The following is a 9,298-nucleotide window of genomic DNA, read 5'->3' as shown; positions in this document are numbered from 1 at the left end:
TTATATGTGAAGTTATAAATATAAGCTGAGATCATGACTAAAAATATGTTTTCCAGATAAGTCTGGGGATTGGCCAAACCAGTTCCTCAGAAACAAAGGGCAAGATGATGCCCCAGCAAGGTGTAAACAAGGCTGACAGACCATCACCTACTGAGTGGCCGTTCTTTGGCAGGAAAGGAGGCAAGGGCAAAAATCTACATTTTAGCAAACAAACTGCATCGAGTTCCCTTCTACACAGCCTGCCTGTTGCCTTGCTCCCAGCTGGAGCATGGGCGTGTACCTGGTGTGTTTCACTCCTCTCCTCAACATCTGCCCCTTTTGCAGCATCAGGGAGACCCTGGCATACATCTACCTGGTGTATACCAGGTTGCAGCCCCTTTTCGAGCTCCTCCAGAACCTTCTCCTCAGGTTCTGGCTGAACTTTGCCCCGTACCTCCTGATTTATGCACACCCTATCTCTGACCCCACATAGTTGCGAGAACTCATCAACCTCCTCCAAAGTATCCATCTATAAGACCTGGAGGAGGATGCTTGATGGAGAGGTGCTCTCTGACTTGGGGCCTATTTCCAACTTTTATGCCTCATTTCTTCTATTCGCTTAAAATCTTTGTAGTTAATAAATTTGTTTTATCTAATCCAGTGTGTTTAAACTGAAGTGTCTGGCTAACTTACAGGCATAATGGACTTAATATAGTTGTAGTGCTCAGGAGAGGGCTAGGCAGCACAGGTATTTTTTAGGGAAGATCTGTGACTGTGTGTGTGTTGGGGTCACCCTGCAGCATAACCAAGGCTAGTAAGAGCCAAGGTGTGGCTAGCTAGCTGCAGCACACACAGATATTGCTGAGAGTGACTTACATGGAGGAGGCTGTACGTGAGCAGTCCCAGTTGGAGGCTACAGCAGCAAGGCATTGGAAAGGGCACCCCAGGTTACAGAGTGAGGTGACACAGCTACTTGTTAGTCTGGATTGCACCCCAGTATGCCACGGGGGCAAAGTGGAAGAAGGCACAAAGAGAATAGTGAGAAGCAAATAAACATGTCAAGGCTGGCATATATGATGGAGCATAGGGAATGTCATAGAAAAAGAAAAGAGGATAGACTCATGAAGGCGAGAACAAGAAGCTGAAAATGGACACAGTAGATATTGTCACCTATTATTCTTCTTCGAGTGATTGCTCCTATGCATTCCAGTTAGGTGTGCGCGCCGCGCGTGCACGGCATCTCGGAACTTTTTTACCCTAGCACACACGGGCTGGCGCTGGCGCCTGGAGTGGGCGCCGCCGCGAGGCGCGTATATATACCCCCAGCTGTCCCTCCCCTCCTTCCTTCCTTTCTTACGTGATGGCCAGTTGGTACTGTGGAGTGCTTTTTGTCCTCCACGACCCTCTCTCCTTCTTGTTTGTGTACATAGTTAGTTTAGTGTAGTTTTTTACAGTTAGTTAGTTAGATAGTTAGTTAGTTAGATAATAAAGTAAAAGGGGTCTTTTCCCCTTTTCTTCACCTGCTCTGAGCCAAAAGTTGCAGGCTTCGCTTTCCTGTGTGTGCGTGCCAGGAGGCCTGCCCCCGGAGACCGCCTGCCGCCCGGCCTGCCTCCGTTGCGCATAGCCTGGGCGAAGGGTGTAGATCTGTTAAGTGTTCTCTGCAGATTCGAAGCACTCGAAAAGAAGCGGGAAGCGGCAGGCTGCAGCTCTTGATTGGCGTCGCTCAGCCACCACCGCCCGCACCGCCCCGCGGCGCAGCGCGCGCGCACGCGGCGCACGGCACCGCACCGCTCGGCTCAGCGCAGCACAGCCGACTCTCGCACGCCTCGCACCACAGGCACGCGCGGCGAACATGGCATACGCTGGCGCTGCAAGCGCGGGGCGCCGCTGAGCGGCGCTGCGCCTGCGCGCAGCGGCCCCGCGCGCCGTGCCCGCCTTCCGCACGTGCACGCCACTCGCCGCCGCCGCCGCGCCGCGTGAGCGCGCCGCGCGCGGCGCCGCGCCCGTCCCGCCGAGCGCCCCGCCGCCGTCCGCGCCGGGCGTCTCGCCCCGGCCGGATTCTTCGCAGCTCGGCGAGCCGAGCTCCGGCTCCGCGCCGGCCCGCCGGGCGGCACCGGCGGCGGCCGGGCCGGCCGCCAGCCGGCCAGAAACACAGGCCAGAATGAGGCGCCGGTCCGACCGGCCCCGGTCCCGGGCTGTCGTCCGTCGGGTCGTCTCTCGGCCCCTCGCCTCGTCATCGCTCCGTCTCCGCGCCATCGCCCGCCCGAGTCGGCCGATCGCCGCCCCGCGCGCTCGGTCGGTCGCGGGTCATCGCGTCATCGCGGTCAGCGGTACCGGTCGTCCAGGGCCCCCCGCAGTACCGCGTCGCCATGCCATCGCGCCCACCGCCCGCTCCGCCCGCCGGCACGCTCGAGCCACCGGGTCTCAATCCGCCGGCAGAGCGGCGGCATCGAGAGCCGGCACCACGTCGCCGTCACCGCCGAGCTCCCGCCGCTCGGGGCGCATCCCGAGCCCGGCATCCGCCATCCCTGCCGCCCGGGACTCATCCACCGGCGCGCAGCGCACCATCGCACGTCGGTCAGCGCCTCGGCCCGCGTCGCGCGTCGGTGTCGTCGGGGCGGGGCCCTTCGACTCCCACTTGCCACTGGGGCCACACCCCCCGGGCACCCAGGGCGGAGGGCACAGGGGTGGGCCCCGGGGGCCCAGGTGCCCAGCCAGGGGGTGCCAGCCCCCCCTCGCGTTCCCCAAAGCGGGGTTCGCCCGACAATCAGCCGCGGCCGCCCGCTGCCTACCCCTGCCACCACCTGAACCCCCTGCGGACAGTGCAGACGACCCCCCGAGCACGCGGCGATCCTCTTCCCCCCGTCATCGCGGGCTTGTCCTCTCCTCGCCCCGCTCGGCGTCGGCAGAGGCCCAAGCCCTCTGCCGCACCAGCGCGATAGACTTCCAAGCGCTTTCTGGACCTCCCTCCCGCGGCGGCTCTGGCTCTTCCCGATCTCGAGGCTGCGAGGGTAGGAACCGGCCAAGGACAGTAGTACAGGAGGTTGGCCCAGAGAGCTGCAAGTTGAGAAGAAGGCCCAGCACAGAAGCATGTGCTTCGCCTCAGACGCCGCAGCTCTCTGCTGCACACACACCTGCCGTGCAGTCCAGCCGCCTACCCCCAGTCCCTCCCACGGGCGCACAATATCTCTGTCCCTGTCTGCCCGGACTCATCTCTTTCCGACCTCGACTCCCTCCCTGCCTTCCAGTCGCTGCGCAGAAGTCGACGACCCAGCGAAATTGCGAGAGGCGAGAGGAGGCCTCTCGGGCTGGACCTCCGCGGCGGCAGGAGGCCGTAGGGAAGCGACACGGCCGCGATCCACTGCGACCGCGCGGGCCGCGGACGCAGGCTCTAGGTGATTTGGCCATACCGCTTCGCCGGAGGCAATCTTTACTGCAGGGCCCCTTCCACCAAAGGTCCAAGGGGTCGGTCCTCGAATTGAAAATCGAAACTTCGAGGGAAACCGTCTTCTTTTCTCACTTCCTCGGCATACAAAACGCCAGGCGGCCAGCGTCCGCAGGGCCTCGCAGCGCGCGCGCGCCCCACCAGCAGCAGCGCTCCGCGCGCAGCCTCCTCCGCCTCGCAGCGCCCCCCATCCGCCCGTCCAGCCCAGAGCAAGGCCCAGGCCCATCCCCAGCTCGCCAGGCTGCGCCAACCGGGCCCGCCAACCTTTCCAGCCTCAGGCCGGAGCCTTCCCGTTCGCCTCAGGGGGCGGCTTTTCTCTTTCTCCTCTCTCACTTTAACAACCTTCCCATTTTTTTTTCAAATGGTCCATCCCCGGTCTTGTCCCCAGTTTTTTTCGGCCTCCTTTCGCTTCACCCGCAGTCCTCTTCCACACTCTCTCCCAATTTCTCCTCTCTTCCAACTTCTCACTCCCTCTCTCCTCAAGTCCTCCTTCACGAGCCCTCACCCTGAGGGAGCAGGGAGTGCTCTCTGCAGGCGTGCTCAGGCCCAAAGCGGCAGTGCAAGGCCCAATTCATCCTGGAGACTCACGTTATTTTCTCATCAGCCATGAGCTGAACAAGTTTTAGCCTAAGCTGGACCTTACCATGCTCAACTCCTGGACCATCAAGTTGGTTTTTGGACTCAGGAGGGGAGGGATCATTTGCTCCCTCCTGCATCATTACGCCCTGAGGGACCCTCCTTTCCTTGTAGGATCCGTCTGATTGGTTGTCCTCCCCATCGCCCACCCACTCCGGCCACTACCAAACACTTCTCGACTACCAGCGTGTTGCAGTTCATTTACCCGGTGCATGCGCTAGTTGCCCAAAGCGTCCGCCACCCGCCAATACGTATCTACCGGTGCTCGGACGACTGGCTGGCGGTCAGTCGCCCTCTCTCCGACGGACAGTCGACAGCTGGTCTCGACAATCTTGACAACACTTGATCCCGGAAATCCTGTCTCTCTCTCCTCGGCGCCGACTGGAGCGATGGGTCCCATCATCTGAGACTCGCATCACCTTCCGACCTCTCCGTGCGCTACGACTTCCGCCTTCAGGTCTCACCATCTGAGACCTCTCCGCTCTTGGCCTATGCTGCAGCTCCGCCTCCGTATGCTGGGCCTGCCCAGTTCCGCCCGGTATCGACGTGTCACGTCCTATCGCGTCCGGTGTCCGTGCCGCGGGCGCGTGGTCCGACGGTGGGTGACGACGACGACCGATGCTCCCTCACGGTGTGGGTGGCGCACCGGAGGAGTCGTGTCTCTCCCGTCCGCCTCTCCCCTCCTCTCCGTCGGTCACTCAGTCCCCTCCTCACTCGGTTCGGGACTGACCCGCCTCTGCCTCCTCAGCACTGCCTGTCGTGTCTGGGCACCTGGGCGACTGCACGCGTGTCCCTGCCACCGTGGCGGCCCGCGCCTGGCTGCACCTCAACTGCAGACACCTGCCTGGATCCGCCTGTACCTGCACACCCTGCACCCACCTGCACCGCTCTCTGTGCTGCAACAGGCAGCAAGGCCACCACCGCTCCCTCTGCAAGGAAGCGAGGCAGGGCAAGCCCGCTCCTCGTCCCTCTTCAAAGAGCCTTCTCTTCCTGTGTGGAGTGCCTCCACCACCTCACAGTGGCGTCCTGCACTCCGAGCTCCCGGGAGCGTCACCCAGGCCAGGTTTCACCGTCCACCCCATCTTCCGTCCCCAGAGAAGAGGATGTCCCAGGAAGCCTCACCCAGACTTCCAGAGGTGGGGTTTCAGGACAGATGCGCCTCTCCCAGGCTCCTGCCTGCCAGGCTCCCTTCGCTGGCCCTGTCCTCGCCTCGTCTTCCTGTCCTCCCGGCCTTTCGAGGACCCCTGCTCCCCGCCCCTCCCTCAGCTCCCGCCTCCACCAGGCACCACTGGCCCTGCCGATGAGCTCCACTGGCAGGCCCTCCCCCTCGGGGAACCCATCCCCTTCTCTCCAACCCGGCCCATGTGACCCCAGACATCACCCCAGGACTTCGCGAACTCGCACCATCTCCATCCGCAGTCCTTGACCTCTGAGCTCCATTCGAGAGTCCTCACCGCACTGCGTCCATCTTACAGCTCCCACCTGCACAAGTCCTGCCTGACGAAGTCGCTCCTCTACTCGCCTCAGTTCACAGCTAGTGGAAGAGATTTCCCTCTGGTGTGATCATCTTCACTTAATCCATTCCTGGTCCCGGTCCATTCTCTGTTGGACTGTGCTGCACTCTCTTAAGGTCTCCCCCTTCGAGCCTCCTCCTCCTGGGGTCTCCTGGCAGCTTCGCCGGACCTGGGTCCGGTCCTCCTCCATCTTCTTCACCCAGATGTCCTCCGCTTCCTCGGCTCTCCTCTCCACCTTGTCGTTTCCCCGTACCGCCTGCCCGGCCTGGCTTCCCTCTGGGGCTGGGCTTTGACCTGCGGGTTCTCTGCCTCCTGCGGAGCCTCTGCCACCTCTCTTCTGCTCTACCTCTCTTGGAAGGCTTCCTTTGTCCCCTTCCATTCCATCTTGCCCTGAGCTTGGCTCTCGCGGCCTCTTCCGCCATACACTCTCCACCATGGGGACCATCCGCTTCTGACGGTTAACATCTCATACACTGTTCCATTCAAGGCAGTGGTGTCGAAGCCTCTCTCTTCCCATCTCTCCTTCGTGTAGTGACCAGCCATCCATGCGGATCAGCAGCTGCAGCTCTCTCATCTCGGCGTCCATTTCGCTCGCCTCGGAGCCGCCCGCTGCCGCCCTCCGGCGTTCGAGGGCGCCGTTCCGACTACAGCGACCTCATGGGTTCGGCGAAGCGTTCGCCGCAGCTGTCCGTGGCTGGTGCTCGCTCACCACGCTCTGACTCCTCTCATCGCAGCGGACCTCCCTGCCATGCCGCCTGGCCGCACACTCGATCCGCTGGCCGCATCTGCTGCCTTCCATGCCACCACACTGCCGAGCGGCCACCTGGTCCGTTGCACACTTCTCTCGCGTAGACGATCCAGCCTTGCTGCCCGGCTGATTCAGCTTCACCGCCAGGCTCTCCGGTCAGCGCCACCAGCTCAGGCCATTCCAGTTCACGCCACCGCCTCTTGCGATGCACTCCGCACAAAGAAATAGTAGGAGCGGACATCAAGAAGGTAAGAGTTGTTGCTCCTACTCCGGGTATCACACTCCAGACCCGCTCCTCTCCTATCACCGGCCGCCTTCCCGTTGTGACGGAGTAGCCGGCAAGGTTATCTAGGAGCCGCCTTGGCGGAGGGGTATATAATCTGGGCCTCCGCGCTTACAGGAGCGAGAAAGCCCAGGAGCGGTGCCAGTAGGCGGGCGTCCAGAGAACTGGCATGGCCAGGCGTGGGGCCCGGTAAAGAACTCGAAGGAACAACACATCTTGAAGAACAACAGTTAACCCGTGAGGAAACACTTTATAGTACATTGCATCATGATATACAACATCCTCCCTCATCTCTAGCCACCCCACGTTCACTCTTTATCCCCTCTAATCCATTCAGAATGCATTTTCCTGGCCCCTAGTTCTTGTCACACACATTTCTTTAATGTGCACCTCTGCTTTACTGAGTCTAAAAGAAAAAAAATCACCCAAGCAATATAGGTAAATGATATGCCAGTTAGGAATAGCTAGTTTTATATATTTACTTTAAAAAAATAACCTTTCAGACTTGAAATAATCAAGTTGCACAGTAGTTTACCAATGTACCTGTGGGATCTTCTTGTCATCACACTACTCCTCCATTCTCCCTTCTTCCTATGGTTGCCACACTTATAGTTAGCATTTCATTTCAAATTAAATTGTAAGGTCTTCGGAGCAGGGACCATGTCTACTCACGTTTCTGTGCAGCTCCTAACCTGTTGGAGTCCTGATTCTGACTGGGACTTGTAGGCACTACCACAGTACAAATACAGTGAAAAATAATAATGAAAATCTGAATGGATGATCTAGTGGACTGGCACTAACTGTACATATTAGTTTGCTTTTTCAGTAATCATTATACCCATCCAATGGGGAAATTAAATAGGATATTCCCATATTTTAAAACCACTGCTAAAGTAATGCAGACTTTAGGTGCTTTTTAGTTCCCAAAGCTAAGCTAAAGATGATTTTTGCAAACTAGCTGTGAGGACTGAGTGCGCCAAACAACAATAGTGGAATATGGCAAATGAAAGTTCCTCATTCTCAGCTGCCACCCACCTGCCGCCATTTCACAGAACTGGAGATTGGATCAATGATACTAAGTTAAGGGGAAGCATATTTTATAGTGCCTAAAAAAAGTGTAAATATTTATTTAAACCCTTACCTTATTTTCCCCCCAAACAGACATCAACAGGAGCCAGAATGACAGCCAGCCACAAAAGAGTTTTTTTAAAATATTGTATTCCTTTGATTTAAGGAATTTTAAAATTCTGATAAAGTATTAATACTCCCCAGGAGTTTAACTATACCAGACACCTGCACTTTTTGAGTGATAGTCACCCACCTTTGCCAGATTTTGCAGCTGCTATATTATATAAACCTTTATTACATTAGTTACTACTACATTATTATTTGAGTGCCCAAGTATTTTAGAAAGAACAGGAGTATTTGTGGCACCTTAGAGACTCACGAATTTATTTGAGCATAAGCTTTCGTGGGCTAAAACCCCTCTGCCATGTACCTTGGCCAAACCGGACAGTTTCTACATAAAAGAATAAATGGACACAAATCAAACGTCAAAATTATAACATTCAAAAATCAGTTGGAGAACACTTCAGTCTCCCTGGTCACTCGGTTACAGACCTAAAAGTCGCAATATTACAAAAAAACCCTTCAAAAACAGACTCCAACCAAGAGACTGCTGAATTGGAATTAATTTGCAAACTTGACACCATTAAATTAGGCTTGAATAAAGACTGGGTGTGGATGGTAATTACACAAAGTAAAGCTATTTCCCCACATTTGTTCCACCTACCCCCCACACTTCCTCACACCTTCTTGTCAACTGCTGGAAATGGGCCATTCTGATTACCACTACAAAAAGTTTTTTTTCTCTCCTGATGGTAATAGCTCACCTTAACTGATCACTCTCATTACAGTGTGTATGGTAACACCCATTGTTTCCTGTTCTCTGTGTATATATTTATCTTCCTACTGTATTTTCCACTGCATGCATCCGATGAACAGGGCTGGCTCCAGGCACCAGCACTCCAAGCAGGTGCTTGGGGTGGCCAACAGAGAGGGGTGGCATGTCTGGCTCTTCGGTGGCAATTTGGCAGTGGGTCATTCAGTCCCTCTCAGAGGGAAGGACCTGACGCCGAATTGCCGCTGAAGAACAAAGCAGTGGCGGTAGAGCTGCCGCCAATCATGGCTTTTTTTTTTCCGCTGCTCGGAGCGGCAAAAATGCTGGAGCTGGCCCTGCCGATGAAGTAGGTTTTAGCCCACGAAAGCTTATGCTCAAATAAAGTTGTTAGTCTCTAAGGTGCCACAAGTACTTCTGTTCTTTTTGCTGATACAGACTAACATGGCTGCTACTCTGAAACCAAGTATTTTAGGTGCTTCACAAACAAATAAGACAGACATGTCCCCTACTGCAAAGAGCTTGATGTCTAACTGTAACACAATAAGTGAGACCAATAAACAAAGGAGGAGGTTGCATAGGTTACAATAATAAGTCCATATGGTAACTGAAGTTGTTTACTTGCATGTTTGTAGTTTAACACTATATGCATTTAAAAATAATCCTATATTGCTTTCATCTTTGAATAAAAGACAATAGGAGCTGCTGTTATGCAGTGATAGCAGTAGCTGGCCCCTTGTGTGCTATTGCATATATCCTTACTCGTACAGTTTTATAACTTACTATTTTGCTTTTC

Source organism: Mauremys reevesii, linkage group 2, assembly GCF_016161935.1.
Source record: "Mauremys reevesii isolate NIE-2019 linkage group 2, ASM1616193v1, whole genome shotgun sequence".
Lineage (NCBI taxonomy): Eukaryota > Metazoa > Chordata > Testudines > Geoemydidae > Mauremys > Mauremys reevesii.
The sequence above is the reverse complement of the archived record's forward strand: the minus strand, read 5'-3'. Positions refer to the sequence as shown.